This window comes from Aegilops tauschii, chromosome 2 (assembly GCF_002575655.3).
Source record: "Aegilops tauschii subsp. strangulata cultivar AL8/78 chromosome 2, Aet v6.0, whole genome shotgun sequence".
NCBI lineage: Eukaryota > Viridiplantae > Streptophyta > Magnoliopsida > Poales > Poaceae > Aegilops > Aegilops tauschii.
The window spans coordinates 279,652,758-279,662,421 of record NC_053036.3 but is presented as its reverse complement, the minus strand read 5'-3'; the positions used below and the strand labels follow the sequence as shown (position 1 = coordinate 279,662,421).

General features: G+C 39.4%; 1 long non-coding RNA gene across 1 annotated transcript; it reads right to left on the bottom strand.

Annotated features, from left to right (window-relative positions):
* Positions 1–6,753: 6,753 nt before the first annotated feature.
* LOC120973280 (uncharacterized) lies at positions 6,754–8,893 on the bottom strand. The gene is made up of 2 exons (XR_005767919.3): positions 7,969–8,893; positions 6,754–7,883 (listed from the first exon to the last, which is right to left on the bottom strand). It is a non-coding gene; the product is annotated as an uncharacterized lncRNA (long non-coding RNA).
* Positions 8,894–9,664: the final 771 nt, after the last annotated feature.

Genomic DNA, 9,664 nt, shown 5'->3' with positions numbered 1-9,664 from the left:
TGTGCAGGTACCGTTTACATAGTGTTGCGTGGTTCTCCTGCTGGTTCGATAATCTTGGTCTCATCACTGAGGGAAATACCTACCGTAGTTGTGTTGCATCATCCCTTCCTCTTTGGGGAAATACCGACGTAGTTCAAGCTGCATCAACGGATGTGATGTCTATATTCATAATCATTGCCTTGGATATCGTCATAATTTTGCACTTTTCTATCAATTGCTCGACAACAATTTGTTCACCCACCGTATTATTTTCTTTCAAGAGAGAATCCTCTAGTGAAACCTATGGCCCCCGGGTCTATTTTCCATCATATATTTCCATATCTATAAACCAAAAAAACCCAAAAATACCTTGTTGCAATTTATTTACTTTTATCTTGTTTTACATTTTAGTAATTTTTTATATCTTTCTCTATCAGATCTCACCCTTGCAAGTGACCCTGAAGGGATTGACAACCCCTTTATCGCGTTGGGTGCAAGTGTTTGATTGTTTGTGCAGGTGCATAGATTGGAGACTTGCGTGTACCTCCTACGGGATTGATACCTTGGTTCTCAAACTGGGGGAAATACTTATCTCTACTTTTCTGCATCACCCTTTCCTCCTCAAGGGAAAAACCAACGCAAGGTCAAGGAGTAGAGGAAGAATTTCTGGCGCCGTTGCCGGGGAGGTTCTACATCGAGCCTACCAAGTACCCACCATAAACTCTCATCTATTGCATTACATTATTTGCCATTTGCCTCTCGCTTTCCTCTCCCCCACTTCTAAAACATTTTCAGAAAAAACACAAAAAGATTTGCCTTTTTATTCGCCCTTCTTATGTTAGTCTTTTCGTTTGCTTTTGGATGCTCGTGTGTTAGATTGCTTGCTTTGTCACAATGTCTCAAGAAAGTACTAAGTTGTGTGACTTTTCCAATACTGATAATAATGATTTTATTAGTACTCTGATTGCTCCCGCCACTAGTGCGGAATCTTATGAAATTAATGCCGCTTTGCTGAATCTTGTTATGAAAGATCAATTTTCCAGCCTTCCTAGTGAAGATGCCGCATCCCATCTAAATACTTTCGTTGAGTTGTGCAATATGCAAAGGAAAAAAGACGTGGATAATGATATTGTTAAATTGAAGCTATTTCTGTTCTCACTACGAGATCGCGCTAAAACTTGGTTTTCATCTTTGCCTAAAAATAGTATTGATTCATGGAATAAGTGTAAAGATGGTTTTATTTCCAAGTATTTTCCTCCCGCTAAGATCATCTCCCTTAGGAACTATATTATGAATTTTAAGCAACTTGATCATGAACATGTTGCACAATCTTGGGAGAGGATGAAATTGATGATAAGAAATTGCCCTACTCATGGTTTAAGTCTATGGTTGATCATACAATTTTTTTATGCCGGATAGAATTTTGCATCTAGAAATATTTTAGATTCCTCCGCGGGAGGTACTTTTATGGATATTACATTAGGAGAAGCTACTAAACTCCAAGATAATATTATGGCTAATTATTCTCAGTGGCATACTGAAAGATCTTCCATTAGTAAAAAAGTGCATGCGATTGAAGAGATTAATACTTTGAGTGGAAAGATGGATGAACTAATGAAATTTATTGCTAGTAAGAGTGCTCCTATTGATCCTAATGATATGCCTTTGCCCACTTTGATTGAGAATAATAATGAATCTATGGATGTGAATTTTGTTGGTAGGAACAATTTTGGTAATAACGCATATAGATGTAATTTCAACCCTAGGGCGTTTCCTAGTAATTCCTCTAATAATTATGGTAATTCCTACAACAATTATTATGGAAATTATAATAAAATAACCTCTGATCTTGAGAACAATATTTAAAATTTCACTAATTCCCAAAAAGTTTTCAATGCTACGGTTGAAGAAAAATTGTTCAAGATTGATGATTTGGCTAGGAACATTGATAGAATTTCTCTTGAGATTGATTCTTTGAAAATTAGATCTATGTCACCCAAGAATGATACTAAATGAATCTCTGAAAGCTGTTAAATTTCTATTGATGAGAGTAAAGAAAGAACCGCTGGGATGCGTGCTAAGCGAGATTGGTTTGTAAAAGCGTGTTCTTTTAGTTTTTGTGACAATAATGATGAAGATCTTAAAGTGATTGATGTGACTCCTATTGAATATTTGTTTTCTAATATAAATATTTATAAATATGGGACTGGAGATGAGTCAACTTTAGCTAGAAGGCGCCCCAATGATTCGGAGTTTATGGATCTTAATGCAAAAATTGATAAAAGTGGGATTGGAGTGGTCAAAACTTTAAGTAGCGATGAACCCACTCTCTTGGATTTCAAGGATTTTAATTATGATAATTGTTCTTTGATAGACTGTATTTCCTTTACAATCCATGTTGAATTCTCCTCATGCTTATAATCAAAATGAAGATTTTACTAAACAAATCGTTGATGCTATGATGAAATCTTTTGAAGAAAAGCTTGAATTGGAAGTTCCTATCCCTAGAAAGCTTTATGATGACTGGGAACCTACTATTAAGATTAAAATTAAATATTATGAGTGCCATGCTTTCTGTAATTTGGGTGCTAGCGTTTCCACGATTCCAAAAACTTTATGTGATGTGCTAGGTTTTCGTCAATTTGACGATTGTTCTTTGAATTTGCATCTAGCGGATTCCACTATTAAGAAACCTATGGGAAGAATTAATGATGTTCTTATTGTTGCAAATAGGAATTATGTGCCCGTAGATTTCATTGTGCTTGATATAGATTGCAATCCTACATGTCCTATTATTCTTGGTAGACCTTTCCTTAGAACGATTGGTGAAATTATTGATATGAAAGAAGGAAACATTAGATTTCAATTTCCGTTAAAGAAGGGCATGTAACACTTTCCAAGAAAGAAAATTAAGTTGCCATATGAATCTATTATGAGGGCTGCTTATGGATTTAATACCAAAGATGACAATACCTAGATCTATGTTTTATGCCTAGCTAGGGGCGTTAAACAATATCGCTTGTTGGGAGGCCACCCAATTTTATTTTTATGTTTTTGGTTCTGTTTTGCAATAAATACACATTATTACCTTTGTGATAATTGTGTTTTGGTGTTTTAACTAGTGTTTGAGCCAAGCAAGATCTTTGGGATGGTCTACGGTGATAGTTGATTTGGTCTTGCTGAAAAACAGAAACTTTTGCGCTCATTGCAGAAAATTCAATAAATCACATAGCATGCTTTTGATCTGAATGTTTTACACAAGATTTATACACAAATTACCCAGGTTGTCCTAATTTTTCAAAAAAATCGGAGTTACAAAAGTATACAAAGTTTTTAGATTGCTACACACTGTTCTGTTTTTGACAGATTCTGTTTTCTATGTGTTGTTTGCTTATTTTGATGAATCTATGGGTAGTATCGGGGGGTATGAACCACGGAGAAGTTGGAATAGAGTAGATATTACACCAATATAAATAAAGAATGAGTTCACAACAGTACCAAAAAGTGGTGATTTATTTTCTTATACTAACGGATCTCACGAGTTTTTTTGTTGAGTTTTGTGTTGTGAAGTTTTCAAGTTTTGGGTAAAGATTTGATGGAGAACGAAATAAGGAGTGGCAAGAGCCTAAGCTTGGGGATGCCCAAGGCACCCCAAGGTAATATTAAAGGACAACCAAGTATCTAAGCTTGGGGATGCCCCGGATGGCATCCCCTCTTTCGTCATCGTCTATTGGTAAATTTACTTCAGGCTATATTTTTATTCACCACATGATATGTGTTTTGCTTGGAGCGTCTTGTATGATATGAGTCTTTTCTTTTTAGTTTTCCATAATCATCCTTGCTGTACACACCTTTTGAGAGGGACACACATGAATCATGAATTTATTAGAATACTCTATGTGTTTCACTTATATTTTTTGAGCTAGGCAATTTGCTCTAGGGCTTCACTTATATCTTTTTAGAGCATGTGGTGGCTTTATTTTATAGAAATTGTTGAACTCTCATGCTTCACTTATATTATTTTGAGAGTCTCTAAACAGCATGGTAATTTGCTAAGGTTATGAATTTAGTCCCAATATAGTGGTCATCCAAGAGGGATGTAATTAAAACTTTCATATAAAGACCGTTGAATACTATGAGAAGTTTGATTCCTTATGATTGTTTTGAGATATAAAGATGGTGATATTAGAGTAATGCTAGTGAGTAATTGTGGATTGGTAGAAATACTTGTGTTAAAGTTTGTGATTCTCGTAGCATGCACGTATATTGAACTGTTATGTACTAAAGTTGGAGCATGATTTATTTTTTATTGTCTTCCTTACGAGTGGCGGTCGGGGACGAGCGATGGTCTTTTCCTACCAATCTATCCCCCTAGGATCATGTGTTTAGTACTTTGTTTCGATAGCTAATAAATTTTTGCAATAAGTATGTGAGGTCTTTATGACTAATGTTGAGTCCATGGATTATACGCACTCTCACTCTTCCACCTTTGCTAGCCTCTCTAGTACCGCGCAACTCTCGCCGGTGCATTAAACCCACCATATACCTTCCTCAAAACATCCACCATACCTACCTATTATGGCATTTCCATAGCCATTATGAGATACTAGTGGACCCGTTGCGCCAAATGGCGCAAAGGCACGCTAAATCCATGTGCGCGATGAAAAAAATATCCATGGTTTAATCCCCTTTAATAGGAAACATGGTGGATTGTTGTCTATAATGAGATGTATTTACACATTTTAATTTGATAGCATAAAATACTTGCTATCATGTTCGTAGAGACCCATTTGAAATCATGTTCGTGTTGAAAACATTTTTATTTTTCAGTGACTTTGTGTTTGAGCAAAAAAATACTTCTTATGAAATGTGTATTGTATTCTCCTCACCATAAAGCAATAAAATTAATCTGCATTCAGAAACCAATCTTCTCACCATAAAGCACTAAACCTAATGGTGCAGGATTGACACATAAGATTATTATAATCAACGTATTCTTCTCACCATAAAGCAATAAAATCAATCTGCATTCAGAAACACATGCACAAGCACAATGGTGTCTTTAGAAGTAATCAAATGTGTACTTTATTCTCGTGTGTACCGAAAAGTAAAGTACATAGAATTTAAATTTTCAGCATTACTTTAGCAGAACTCCTGTGAGAACCCTGCTCTTCTTGCTGTCGCCTGCCAGATTTGGAACAAATCTTGCCTGCTCCTGGCTCCTATATAAATCTTCCAAGTCTGGATTTGGTGTCGTTCAGCAGTCGGATAACAGAACAGTAGTTTAATCAGCGTGTAAAGTTTTTTCACGCGGGCTTAACTGTTGTGGCTTGTATTGGATGACCAGCGCAGGGTCCTATTTCAAACTCAAAGTGTTTTGAAAAGGTTTGCCTTTTTCGTAAAATTAGGTTAATACCAAAGTAAGTTGGTCCTGTAGCTTACACCTTTTACATTTCTTCTACAAAAAAAAAATCACATAATCATGAAAATGTATGTTGACTAACAAATCTGAATGAAGTCATACTTATCACACTTGCAACTGAATACCTGTTTGAATGATTATCTTGCAACATACTAACGCATGTATAGTCGATCAATGCAACATACTAACGCATGTATAGTCTATCAAGCATATGTGATTTACATTCTCGTAATCAAGAATGTGGTTGAGCTCAGGTAAATACAATACATTGTCAACGACAATGTGAATATTACATGAGCAACTACAACATTTTTTTCTAAGGATGAGCAGCAACAACCTTGATACTATGTTCCTCTTCATCTCATTCTTCCAAAGAAAAATCTCATCCCTCACTACTATGCTCATATCTTAGATAATCTGGAAGCACCAAAGAAATAAGCACTTTGTGCATATAAAAATATAGCAGTCAGCCAGCCATGGTTAACCAATGACATGAAGGACATGAAGGAAAATATGGCAGTCGACCCTAATAAGGTAGGCTACAATCTTATGGGAATCATGAACCTGTAAGGCACTGAAAATAAACTAAACATAACGACTTGACACCAATGATGCTAGCTTGTTGTGGTCATAGCCTAGCTGATAGACAACGAAAGTGATCAGAAGACCAACAACAATTTTGAGTCCAGAAAAGGGTATTTCTTACAATTAGAAAGGTATTTCTTATAATTACAGATAACACTATCGTTTCTAAGTTCCATGGATCATAGAAGCTCTGATAAGCAACACTTTTATTAGAAAGATGCATTCACATATATTTTTTCTAAAATCCCTGCGAACGTGTTCATCCATTCCAGGTAAATATGAAATTCATATGAAAAAAACCTGGAACATAGATGGGGATAGTTTTTAAGGCAAAGCAAGTATTTGACTAATCAACACAGAAGCTTTGCACATTCCACTTTTCTGGAGTAAACATGGGGATGGCACACAATGGCAAGGGGACAAATTGGAACCTATACATGGCGATGGCACATGTTAACAGCTCTATGTGATTTGAGTACAGTTCAAACAGAACCTATACATATGTATACATGGGTAGCCATATGGAGCTGTAAAGCAAGACGGGGGCCACCCAAGGCAGACCATGCTAGATTTTTTCCGTTCCCCTTCGAGCTGTTATTAGATGGGCATATTCTTAGATAGAACTGGCCAATAAAATACAGGTTGCCCACAACATCAACTCATTTAAAGCCTTTCAATGTATATAGCTATTTCCAAAATAACTAAATTACATCTGATCTGGAGATAATAAACCTTGGTGGAAATCCACCAAAAATCAACGGAGTATATACTGCGAGTTTTCAGTTAACATGATATTGGTACAAACAAGAAAGTATCAAAAATAACTGAGCGAGCAGCAGTGCACACAGATCTTTAGAGCATCGGACAAAGAAGCCGGATTAATTCATGTACCAAAAGTTATGTATCAGCTAGAAACAAAAGGGGTGGAAATACATAGTAATTACTGGAATGTTATAAAGCTGATGCATCCCACTGTCTCACGTACCATCCTAGCATAATTGCCAATCTAGGAATACGCCCTGATCTTTCCGAGGTGCATCTCTAATCACATGCCTGTAGACTTGCCTACCTGCCACCTCTTCAATGTTGACAGAAATTGCATTCATAATCTCATCATCCACAACGTCTTTCCTGAAGGAGAAATTAAGTGCAGTCATGTTTGGTATCTGTTCAGAAAAGGTAAATATATCCCACTGCAAGATACCACCACATTGCTTTTTTTGTTGCTATTATACTCATGACAGCAATACAGAACATCATCAAAATCTTGACAGTATATCTACTGAATGAATAGATGTACGGCTCTTTCAAACCAAAAGATCCCTAGCTAGCTGCTTTTTCACATTATGCTGAACTGTTATCTTTTTAGTTCAAGTAACAGGAAATTTACTACTGGTGTTAGACCATCAAATAAAGCAAGCTGACATTAGTGTGGTGTTCCCATCTGTATTTAGTAGAAAATAACTCCCTTGGAAAAAGTGGGAACCCATAAGCAAAGAGGAATTCTTTTATAGTTTCTGAGTTAACCAATTAACTAAAAATCAAGAGTGGTTGTACACGAGCACTAAATTGGCAGCCTGCACACTTGTGTTTCTCTACAAAAATTATTTCTATTATTCTGAATACGAAAACAACTTCAGATTTAGCTACGCCCATAAAAAAACACGACGATCCTAGACCCCATGGAACAAAGGGTAACCATGGTAAACAGAAACCTAGGCGACAAACATGAGGCCAAACATAACACGACGCCCACCCAAACTCAGATTATCAATACCATCAGCGGACCAAACAACATGCCGATACGTAGAGAAACTAAAATGCAGCATCTAGCTAGAAAAGTGAGCGAACTTCCGCAAGCAGAACAAAGATGCAGCAACACAGTATATCGTAGAACCTACAAAACAAAGGGAAATGAACTCATTAGAGCACAAGCATTTAATGGAATGGCACAAAGAGAAGGGAAAGAAAAATTCATTTACCTGAGCTGATAAGGAGAAGCACACGAGCAAGGCAGGCAAGATAAACGAGGATACCAAAGTGGACATCAGGAAAAACAGACTGAAACCAAAAAACCAACATGGTCTACACAAAGGCATTTCATCAAACATCTTATAGGCAAGCACAAGGAGTGAGATCTAACCTCCAATGCAAAAGGGAGAATGTTGCGACGATGTATGAAGGAAAGAACGGCAACAAAATTAACCCGCACACGTAGGAAACAAAGCCAAGAACTCGATATTAGACGGCCGTAAGAAACGAAACTGTAGAGAGCAATGGCAAAAGGGGTTGGGGCGAACATCAACCAGCTGTACCCATCCAGCGGAGAAGCACCATTGCCACAGGCTTGAGAAGAGAGCGTAGGCCACTTCCTTCTCTCAGCCATCCATGGCTCGGGGCACAAAATTTGGGAGTGAAGCTCCTGTAAATTCCCTCCCCTGTTATTCCCTTACCTCCCTTCCTCCTCTCCATCACCCATGGCTCTCCACCACCAGTCGCAGGAGACGAGGCCAGGACAGGAGAGGAATAAGCCTTAGTGGTGGCCGACGAGGGAGGGAGGACGGATGCGGCCCCATACATACTCGCAACGGCCTTCTGCACCCGCCCCGACTCAGGAGGTTCGTGCGGTGGTTGCTGACGAGAGAAGGGGGATGAAGGAGGAGGGAGCGGACCGGTGGCTGTGGTGACGATGGAGGGAAGAGGAAGAGAAAAACAGGTGCGGCGGCTACGGTGAGTGGCGACGAGGAGGAAGGAGGGAGGGGTGCGGCGGCTTTGGACTATGGTGATTCAGGAAGGAGCCAGACACCCACCAAGGACGCGCAGGCTCGGCGCACGGCTCGCAGAGGAGGTGCCCATGGCGCGGCGCTCGCACGTCTCCCCACGACGCACAGGGATCAGGTGACATGCACCTTTGCACATGCATGTTCACAGCACATATTAACATATTAAGATAATCCTTAAAAAATTCAGATCAAAATTTGAAACATACATCAAGATGCAAAAAAGAAATTCAGATCAAAATTCGAAACATACATCAAGAAGCAAAAAAAAGAAATCTGTCATGCTTCTTGATGTATGTTTCGAATTTTGATCTGAATTTTTTAGGGATTATCTTAATATGTGCTGTGAACATGTATGATTTTTTTCAGATTTTTTCGCAATGTTTAAATTTAAATTTGGGCCGCAAGTCATACGGTGACATGCAAAGGTGCATGTCACCTGATCCCTGTCCTGCACGACACGGGTAGCATGCGAGGAGGGACTTGACAGAAGTGGTTGACCCGAGGAAATATCCCGTGAGATGCCCAGGCAGCGCAGCCACTGCAACCGACGAGGGGGGCCAGGAGGAGCACAGGGCCACATGTCATTGCACCACTCAAATCGTATGCACCAGCGGGGCACACATGCGCCGGGCCACCCTGCGTAGCCCACTCAACAAACCCCGCGACGCTAGACCACACGCGACGGTCCAATCCCGTGAGGTGCGCGTAGCCACAGCAGCCGACGTGCGGGACCAGGAGCAGCGTCGGCCCACTCGTCATCGCGAGAGCACAAGTGCGGGCGCACGAGCCGGTTGCGCATGCGCCTGCCAACCACTCTGCGGCTCCCCACGATGCACAACGCGACGCGGTCAGCGCGATGAGACAGGGGACGCGCCAGGAGCGGCTCACCCGAGGA